Source organism: Sinocyclocheilus anshuiensis, unplaced genomic scaffold, assembly GCF_001515605.1.
Source record: "Sinocyclocheilus anshuiensis isolate Anshui unplaced genomic scaffold, SAMN03320099.WGS_v1.1 scaffold453, whole genome shotgun sequence".
In the NCBI taxonomy this organism is placed as follows: domain Eukaryota; kingdom Metazoa; phylum Chordata; class Actinopteri; order Cypriniformes; family Cyprinidae; genus Sinocyclocheilus; species Sinocyclocheilus anshuiensis.
Genome location: NW_015537979.1, coordinates 1,718,323 through 1,729,169, shown reverse-complemented (window position 1 = coordinate 1,729,169; position 10,847 = coordinate 1,718,323). Strand labels below are relative to the sequence as shown.

At 38.9% G+C, this 10,847-nt stretch overlaps 1 protein-coding gene across 1 annotated transcript in view; it reads right to left on the bottom strand.

Moving 5' to 3' along the window:
• LOC107673337 (zinc finger protein 512B-like) overlaps nucleotides 1–2,790 on the bottom strand; it is a 64,350-nt gene extending 61,560 nt beyond the window's left edge. The window contains exon 1 of the mRNA XM_016466887.1: nucleotides 1,867–2,790. The gene's annotated coding sequence lies outside the window, so the exon portion shown is untranslated. The remainder of the gene's footprint in view (nucleotides 1–1,866) is intronic.
• Between the last annotated feature and the right edge of the window lie 8,057 nt (nucleotides 2,791–10,847).

Here is a 10,847-nt window from a genome sequence, read left to right as displayed (position 1 = left end):
AAAAAAAAAAAAAAACTAATTAATCAAGTTAAAACTCTGGCTGAATGCATCAATCCAGAAGGGAAACAGGCAGTTTATTGCAATGAATGAAGCCTGACAATGACTATTAAAATAAACAGCAATTCAATTCAATTCAAGTTTATTTGTACAGCGCTTTTCACGATACAAATCATTGCAAAGCAACTTTACAGCAAATTAAGTTTCTACAATATTTAGTGGTAGCTTATCAGTGGTGACTGTCAGTCAATGTACATATGGCAGAAATGTACGGAAAAATGCCTTGACAGCACTGATTAGAATGTGATCATACTTTCTTATTAATTCCAAATCAGTGTCATTTCAGTTCTTCATTAGGTTTGGCCCAATGGGTCACTAATTTGTGCCTTTTTATACCGCCATTAATTCACTGTTCTATTATTTGCTGATCAGTGGTCGGGCATATGGCTGTATGATTTATCATGTGTCAAAGGAGATTTTATGAACACCACAGATAAATGTTTCATCTAATGCACGCCGTGGGAATGTCTCGCTGTCAGAGGCGCTAGTACATTTCCGGTGAGTGCTAATTGAGAGGGTTCACTTTAGGCAATAAAGCGTGATCATGACAAACTTTCATAAGACTAAAAGTTGAAAAGCTACTGTACATGTACTGACACACACATAAGCAGTACGTTTGAAAGATGAGAAATCAAGCTCTAAACACGCTAACCATCACAGCATACTGTTTGTGACAGGACGTGACAACCATTCCCTTTTAAAATGCCAACCAAAACAACAGGTACTACTCACAGCTGTGCTATTAAACCACAAAACAGGCCCGCATAATGCATCACCAGATCACAGAATGGCCCTCCCATCACCTAACCCACATAGAAGAACGATAGATCGTCAAGTGCTGAAGATCATTACACCAAATTATTTATGGCCCAGAGACTGAAGCTCATTTGTGGTCCAGAAGTTTATTCCAAAAAGGAAAAGAGCAATAAGGTAATAGGAAAAGCAGCTGGTAGGACTAAGTGCTATGGTATTTGGGTAATTTATCACACACTTTAAAAAGGCTGTTGATGGAACATTCTGTACTTCTATTTAAAGGGAAAGCATTCTGACCAGAGCTTTCTGATATGCTCTGGTCAGAATGAAGCACTTCAACATTATTAATTATAATGGCATTGTTTACAGAATAACAAGAAAATGAACAGAATGGTTACTTAAAAGAACGAAAATCAAGAGCTGAAGTTAATCATTTCTCAGTGAGTCAGCTTACATTATGATGTCAACTTGAAGTTCACTTTGATATTTTTTTTTAATACTATGCAAGGACATGGTTTTTTTTTTGTTGTCATTTTTAAGTTAAAGATTTTACCACAGGCTAACATGATGGAAAAGTCACATTGAGGGTACAGGAAAAATCTATATTGATGGTTGATCAAAACATTACTCCCAAGATTGCAACAACACAAAAATGAAGATGAAACACCTGTAACGTTTCTTGTTCATCTTCCAGTAATGGCCAGTTGTTCATCTTCATCCCACAGTAAAATATCTGATTTTCATATTCAACATTTCAACAAACTTTTAATAACCCAATATACTAAAACATACATGACAGGGACATGAAAATGTAGGCCTATACTGCATAGTAAGGATGACCCACATGAGACTTTGTAAGTGCTCAAACAGTGTGTGTTAGTGTTTGTATGATGTCTGACAGTTTACCCATAAACACCACAACACATCCTCCTATATTTCATTCCCAACAAAGCTTTAACACCTCGTAACGCGTAAATCCACGCCGCTTTGCACGGTAAGCTTGTGCCTTTATTGGCAGTATTGACAGATAATCGACTTCTCGAAGGCCACACCTACCTGGAAAGCCACCCAACACTGGCGGGTGAGCGGGTGAGCGGGTCACCCACGTGGGGTCAGGCTGTAGCCTTTACTCTCGCGTCGCGCCGCTTGACTTTACATGGCAAACACACCTGACGCGCGGGGAGTCGCGGACAGACGGGCGTCACGGTCGGTAGCCACACTCACGGCCCCCGCTGTGCGTATCCGTGGCGGAGGAGGATGATGAAGAAGGAGGAGGAGGAGGAAGAAAAAAAAGAGCAAGCTGACGCAAATGCCCACAAGCCGAACACTTTCACCGTGTTTCCAGACTGCACTCGGCGCCCCTCTTCATCAATATGTAATCCACGAGCTCTCTCATTAAAATCCAACTCAAAAGCACGCGCACAAATATGCAGAAACGCCGCCACAAATATGAAAATACAAGTAGCTTTCATAGGCAGTGAAGCAAAATGGCGACTTTAATACGAAGGAGGAGTAAAAAAAAAAAACCTTCGCGCTGTTGCTAAAGGAGGCACGGGGATATGTTTAGTGCAGTAATCGAGGGTGGAAGAAGTGAACGCGACGGAAAGCGGAGGGCAAGGCACAGCGTCGCGCGGTTTCGCCGCAGCCCCTCGATTCCGGTCCTTACCTCGGGATTATGCCGTGTATTAGTTTGATAGGGATATTATCTCCGCGACCGTGTACAGTAACAGTATGGGTGCTGGGTCACACGCGTATCCGCCGCTGCCTTTGACAGTTGTGACTACAGTCGGCAGGCAACTTGCAAACTCTCGCGTTATTATTTATGATCACTCGTTTTGATATCAGGCCAATCGTTTGGGTATTTCGGCGTAATAAAGCCCCTGCCTGAATGGAAGCGTTTGATGCGGCTCGACGTCATGCCGCTCGCTTATGACGAAAAGGCTTCGGCTACAATGTGTCTTTATAGCGGACACATAATAATATGAGAATGTTCCCAACATTATTATGAAGTAGCCTGGACTATGCGATTCTACGTTTTGTAGAAAGGATGACTAGCATGACCCACATAAGTCTTTTTAAGTGCTCAAACAGTGAGTGAGTGTATGTATCATGTCTGACAGTTTACCCATAAACACCACAACACATTCTTCTTGTATATTTCATTCCCAAAAAAAGCCTTAACACCTTGTAACGCCGCTTTGCACAGTCCGGCGAGCTTATGCCTTTATTGGCAGTATTGACAGATAATCGACTTCTCGAAGGCCACACCTACCTGGAAAGTCACCCAACGCTGGCGGGTGAGCGGGTGAGCGGGTCACCCACGTGGGGTCAGGCTACAGCCTTTACTCTCGCGTCGCGCCGCTCGACTTTACATGGCAAACGCACCTGACGCGCGGCGAGTCGCGGACAGACGGGCGTCACGGTCGGTAGCCACACTCACGGCCCCCGCTGTGCGTACCCGCGGAGGAAGATGATGAAGAAGATGAAGAAGAAGAAGGAGGAAGAAAAAAGAGCAAGCTGAGGCAAATGCCCACAAGCCGAACACTTTCACCGTGTTTCCAGACTGCACTCGGCGCCCCTCTTCATCAATATGTAATCCACGAGCTCTCTCATTAAAATCCAACTCAAAAGCACGCGCACAAATATGCAGAAACGCCGCCACAAATATGAAAATACAAGTAGCTTTCATAGGCAGTGAAGCAAAATGGCGACTTTAATACGAAGGAGGAGTAAAAAAAAAAAACCTTCGCGCTGTTGCTAAAGGAGGCACGGGGATATGTTTAGTGCAGTAATCGAGGGTGGAAGAAGTGAACGCGACGGAAAGCGGAGGGCAAGGCACAGCGTCGCGCGGTTTCGCCGCAGCCCCTCGATTCCGGTCCTTACCTCGGGATTATGCCGTGTATTAGTTTGATAGGGATATTATCTCCGCGACCGTGTACAGTAACAGTATGGGTGCTGGGTCACGCACGTATCCGCCGCTGCCTTTGACAGTTGTGACTACAGTCGGCAGGCAACTTGCAAACTCTCGCGTTATTATTTATGATCACTCGTTTTGATATCAGGCCAATCGTTTGGGTATTTCGGCGTAATAAAGCCCCTGCCTGAATGGAAGCGTTTGATGCGGCTCGACGTCATGCCGCTCGCTTATGACGAAAAGGCTTCGGCTACAATGTGTCTTTATAGCGGACACATAATAATATGAGAATGTTCCCAACATTATTATGAAGTAGCCTGGACTATGCGATTCTACGTTTTGTAGAAAGGATGACTTCGTTTTTAGGGCAAGTTAATAATCTGATGATATTCATATCATTATGACGTCGTCTACTTTTTGATAATATATATATATATATATATATATTATTTCATATGGATTTGCACATAAAATGCATTATTTTAACAGTATTTGTTGGATTTTTGCTGTCCAGAAGACAAAAGTTAACATCTTAACATGACGTCGTATCGCTGTAAAATATTAAGGTTTGTTTCTGTATTTGCTAGGCTAATACATATCTTTTATTTCTGTCTACTCGGTGATTAAATTAAACGTTTGTATGTGGTAGACTGATAAATCGAATATTATAATTCGATTTATCAACTATGCAATAACATAAACGACTTTTCTCACATTCTGTCTCGCATCTCCGTCAAAAAGGCATTTGCAGAGCAAATTATTCATATTTAGCCTATATTTTCTAAATAATTATGAACAGAGGTCTCTCTTTCCACACCTACGTCACGGCGCTTAATAGAGACTTTGACCCATTATAATTGTTTTTCCTCTAATGTAAGCACCATTACTGTGTTCACCAGGAGGGGGAGGCAAATGACCGCTTTTCTGAGGATGTTGTTTAGACTCGAAATGTGGAAAAAGTGAAACCCCGAAACGAATTTTGGCATATTTGTCCAAAAGCAGCCTCAAGAAAAAAAGAAAATCAACACACGAAAGCCCTACTTTTAGCAGACAAGCTCTTGAATGATCACATGATTTGTTTACTTATCCTATCTGTTTTAGAGCATTAGTTTATTAATTCTAGCAATCATGCACTAACTAATTTACCAAAAGGGTTTTTCCATCATTAGGCTTTCTTCTCTCATATGCGTTTCATTCTCATAAAAGTGTCCACTAGTCAGCAGGATTATGTGACAGTAGGATGAGTTTATGACGGATGATAACAGGTGATGAGCACTTAACACGTCTGTGGGCTGTGCAGGCCTGTCCCTCAAACCATCATTCACATGACTTTAATAATGCACATGAAATCTAAATCTAAATCCTATAGGCTTTTTTCTGCAAGATGACAAGTTTTGTATGTTATTAATATGTCAGTCATTTCCAGCACTATTCTCCACAGCAGTCTAGGGACAGTCAGCTACATATGGAGGCCATAGACAGCACATGAACCTCTGTGTTAGTGACTGGTGAAGGCCGAACTGCTCTCAGGGTTACGACAGGGTTACGAAGTACTCCTTACATAATGGGTAGTTCATGTCATTTGGACACATTCCCATAACCCTGTGGTAATACAGGTTAGCGCTCCAACTGTATTTTAGGCCATGAAATGAAGTAAAGCAAGCTGTGTGACGAACTGCTTCAGCTCTGAGTAAATCCTCGCTGTTGAAATCCAAGAATAACTGAAGACATGGAGAGAAATTTGTTTTTGCTGCTGAGATTGGCAGTGTGTATGTTATTTTTGTTTGATCGAGAGCTGCTAGTTCAAAAAAAGGGCAGTTTCCTTGACGATCCATTTTGCATTGAGAAAATGTGATTCATCTATCAATACACTTTCCAGGGGTCTTCATCTGGTATCCTTAGGCGGTCCACCATTTGTGGCTCGATCACAAGCTACTTTCTGAGGAAAAGAAATAGGAGGAAAATACAATATCAAGCTCAGGTTAAGATTAAATTTGATCAAGGCCAAAGTCCCTCCCACATTAAAACACATCTATGTATTAAAACATAAATGTACAGCAACTAATATTATGACAACCTTAATATTTTAAGGTTTAAAATATTGACTCTATACACCAATGATGATTGTTTTAATGGCTGTGAAATGTAAGAATTATTATGAAAATGCTTTAATATGGTTCTCCAAGCATGTTATAGGCCAGACTTAAAATAAAGCATTCAATTTTATACAGCACAATGTGATTATCCATAGTAATTGATTTGGACAATTTAGTTATTTTCCTTATATTAAGTCATAGAATTATTGTTTATTTCATTTAAATTATTTCATGTATTTTAATATTATTTTTAATTTAATATTATTAATATGTATAGATATTTTTATTAATCTCAATATTCTTTTATTTATTAATTTATTCAAATAATATTATTTCTAAATTGATTTTATTAATCATATTAATAAAAATAATTGTTATATTAATTTTACATTAATTTCCGGTTCACTTTATTTGATATGAAGCAATGTTTAGTATATAATTGAAATACTCTTAGTAGTCTTTGTTAATATTTTCAATTAGATTTTATTTTTATATTTTGTTTTAATTTTAATTTTAGTTGAAGCTGTGTGTTTTTGTCATTTTTGCTTTTTTTTATTTATTTATTTTTTTAAATGTCTATATAGTTTTTATTAATTTTTAGTTTTAGTTATTTTATACTTAGTACTCTCTCTTTCTCTTTATCTCCCTTTTTCCCATCATATAATGCAGCTGAAATGAATGGTTATGATTGAATACGGATCGACAGAGCATAAATCTGCTTCCAGTGTTGCTGATATATAGATTTGCGTGTGTTGCTGATAAAGCAGAACGGTGTCATAGATCTTGAACACCATTAAGCGGATTTCTCAACACTTGCTGGTCAGTTTAGCATCAGGTGTTCACTTACCTTGATTCACGGCCCAGTGACTGCAGCAGAGAGAACAGACTGACGAGAAGAGTTAAATTATAAATAAGATGACATGAGAGATATGGGCGATACATGGGTTTGTGTCTGATACAGTGATGATCGATCACACAGATCTTTCATCTTAAATAGATGGAGTGTGTAACATGTGTTTTGTGGAGCACAACATGAACAGAACCCAGAGGGAAAGTGCAGTCATATATCACAATAGCAGAGCAGTTCACGGATCTCAAATAAATGCTGCTGTCACCAGCTCACTGACAGAGATACATGCATCCACGCTGCGCCTGACTAGTCCTGGATTTGCCCCGCCACAGACGGTGTTGTGAATAATGAAAGAGAACATACCAGGAAAGCCTTGCTAAAATAGCACAGAGTGTGACACATTATAGAGGTGTTGACCATCTAAACCAGTTTAAATCTGACTTGGTCAGTTTGGGAGATCAGCTAGATCAGCTTAAACTTGCTAAAGGCTGTTCAAAACATTTTTTTCCCCTGCAGGGATCATTTTACGTGCCTTTTCCAGTATCCTTATGTGTTATTACTTCAAAGACATAGATGGGTTTATGCTGCCTTCAAGTCTTCCTGTGATTTGTTTCTTTCTTTTTACTTCCTGATGAAAAACAGGAAGATTTTTTTTTTTACTTAGGCAGCATCTAAGAACTGCAATTGTTGCTTTATTTCATTATTATTATTTTTAAAATATTTTATTCCCACAAAGAATGATTTGAAAAGTAGTTACAAATGGCCAAAAACTATTAGCTTCTACCATGATTCTCAGAAAATAAAGGTGGGTCAATGGCATGACACCAATTTTTGTCTTGAACTATTAATTTACTCAAAAATACAGTGGATACAACTGACCTGAAATCAAAATATAAAGAATATAAGATAAATAAAATAAAGCCCTTAATAATGATTATGTCACTATTATTTCTTTCTTTTTTTCATTTTATTGGTGATATTTTAACAAAACTGCTTAGTTTAATGAAAATGGCTAATTATTAATATTTGAAAAACTTTTTTGCCAAATCATTAACTTTATGTCAATCACGCTTTAGTGCTTTACCATAGAGCAATAGTTTGGCATAGGTGTTGTGACATTATAAAATGATGACAGAAGTGATTTTAGATTATTAGATTTAGACTTTTCTTGAAAATGGAATAAAAGTTCACAAAACCAAACCAACACGAAAACAAAGAGTACATGGTACATGTGTTTTAATTAAACTATGTTCATGCACACTCGCATGCAATCATTCAGACGTGAAACGAAGGCTGCACAGACTGTATTACTGCATTTCTGAGGCAGGATATTTTCAGGTGGCAGATTCGCTGCCAGTTCCAGGAAAAAGACAAATTACGCTCTGGACTGTGTCCCACAGCTCTAACTGCCCTCCGTACTGTCAGCTTCTGATTGGTTAAGCCATATGGCGGCCAATGAGGCATAACCCCCGAGCTCCAGCGCTGTCAGATACTGTCACATAATGTCACAGGCTGCTTATAATGCACGTGTTTGTGTGTCTGTGTTCCGAACGCACAATCATTATGCGGCTGCAATTCTCCATGTCGTGTGGTAATTGCCTCTCAAGGTGGTGGTGGACATCGACTGCTCTTTAATTATCTGTTTGTGTGACAGCTGCTTCCACAAGTGACACTCAGAGACTAGGGGTGTGCGATATATATCGTCTGCGATAATATCGTAATTGTTGTTTTAACGATGTGCGATTTCACATTATCGAGTATTTTGCAAAAACCATTCAAAACATCCCTACAGAGCGCACGCATACGTCTAGACTAGTGCAACTGACCACACAGAATATGAAGAATATCAAAAAATTCAGGAGTCAGCTGTCAGCACAATTAGAGATAAGATATCAGCACAATAACACACTCTATAGCAAAATATTGTCTATTTATCGTTATCGATAAAATCCCAGAAAATATCGAGATATAATTTTTTGTCAATATCGCACACTCCTATCAGAGACACAAAGGTGCGGTGCACGCCAGACGCACTGCTCTGATCTCTGTCGCAGAACTGCACAGTCACTCAGGACTCTGGGCTTTGATCCCTGCAGGGAACAAAGGAACGGGGTGAAAGAGAGTCAAAAAGACTGTTTGTGTTGATGGTGTTTGTGTTCATTTGTAGAGAAATTACCTAAGGAGGTGTTTATATTAGAGAATGAGAGAAGTGGATGGCAAACATGAGAATTCAATGTCCTCTAGTATCTATGAATTACTTTAAAGGCCTCACATCAGTGACCCGCCTTCAGTCTGCGGTTCTGTTAGATTCTGAGAAGATAAGGATGTGAGCTAGAATGCTTCTGCAACCCATAAGTCTGCTGCAGGCTTCGGCCTTGTCTTTACATTCACCAACGATCCTTGGATCTCAGCTGACGTCTCTCTTAGCTCTTCATAATCTTCATCTGGGAGAAAACTCTCCCGACCACCACAGAGTCAGAATAACATCTTTTTGGAGTTCATCACTCTTCAAACCTGGAAGAAGGTGATCGCGACTCCTACACCACTGAACCTCCAAACCATCAAGACTTTCATCCGAACGCTCGTTTTAGGCCAAGGCAATGCAAGTATCGTACATTGAACTAAATGAAACAGAGGTTTAGTATAAGCTGTAGACCCCGTTCTAAAACGGCGCTGATGGTTTCACTCAGGTGGTTAACTGACTCTTTTCATAGCTTCATTCTCTGGTTTTTCCTTTTGGTTTCATCCATCAAGCCTCATTTGCCCTTACCCATGTATGAGTGATTGATTGTTTGTTTGTTTGTTTGTTAGACTAGTTTGTGTTAGTGTTTAGTTAATAAAACTCTTGTGCACAAATTACATGAGTTTCTGATTCTGCCTTGCAAATTAATGTCCCTTTACGATTTTGATCGTTGCTACATGCTCTAATGCATTAATACTGTATGAAAGTATTTTCTGTGGCCACGAAAATATCCTTTCCTAGAATTGATATGAACTTACATGTTCGCTGGACGAACAGATTAGTTGAGGGAAATTTTATTCTGCTACAGTTACTACTGGCAGCTGATATAAATAAGTGTAATTAATCATAATTAACTGTAATTATTTATATATATTTACTTTTTGAGCTAATTTGCTACAATAGGAAAAAAGTCAGAATTGTTTTATAAACTAAGTCTAAACTGTAAGATATGAACTTGGGGGGAAAAAATATGTGATGTTAACTTAAAATTGTGAGATATAATCTAAACAGCTTTTTTTTACTTTGTGGCAGAAATGGGTCTCCATACAACATGGAAGGCTAATTCCGTATAAAAGGATAAAAGTTGCAAACAAATTGCTACATAAGGATTACAACGACTGTCCAATTCATCAAGCACATAAACTCCTGTCCTTACGTCAGCAACAAAACTCACGCTTGAGATATGAATATGTGTCATTTATTCTAAAACCCACTGAAAACTCAGGAGGGAATCCATGGCTCGAAAATGCTAATTCTGTTATGGGTTTTAGAATACAAACCGTACAGCTCTATTGAGTATTGAATGCTTTCAAGAGGCTTTAGAAGCGGTTTCAAATCCTGAAAATGAGAAGGGGAGAAATAATGGATGCGGGCCAGACGCACACAGCGGGAAATAAACTGGTGATTACAGGAATGTGGAGGAGTTTGAGAAAAATCATAAAGAATGGCTTTGTTTTAAAACCTAGTGGGCTGCCTAATTTAAGTGTTTTTGACATAATTTCAACGCATCAATCATGTCTGAAAATGTTAGAGAGAGACTGGTGTTCTGGACGGATAGATTCTCTGATGGTGGAAGCAACTCGATGAACTTTTTCTGTTCTGGCATATCACACAGTATGAGAACAGGCTGCATTAAAGCTTTAATCAAAACAGACAATGACGTTATATGCATTTGTGGTGTTTCATCTGTGAATCAGTGTTTGATTTGATCAAATCATTCTCACTTTCATGCACTGAATATTTTTCATTTGCTAAAATATCTCCGTTCTGAAGCAGATGAATGAACAAACCAAAGAAATGAACAAAATGAAAAAAATGACATGTTTTGTTCCTGAAAACGGACTTGAGTGAATAATTCAATAACATAAAACGAGAATCACCTACTGGAGTAACATTGTAACCTGTAAAAACAGTCACTGAGCAAGTCTTTAAACA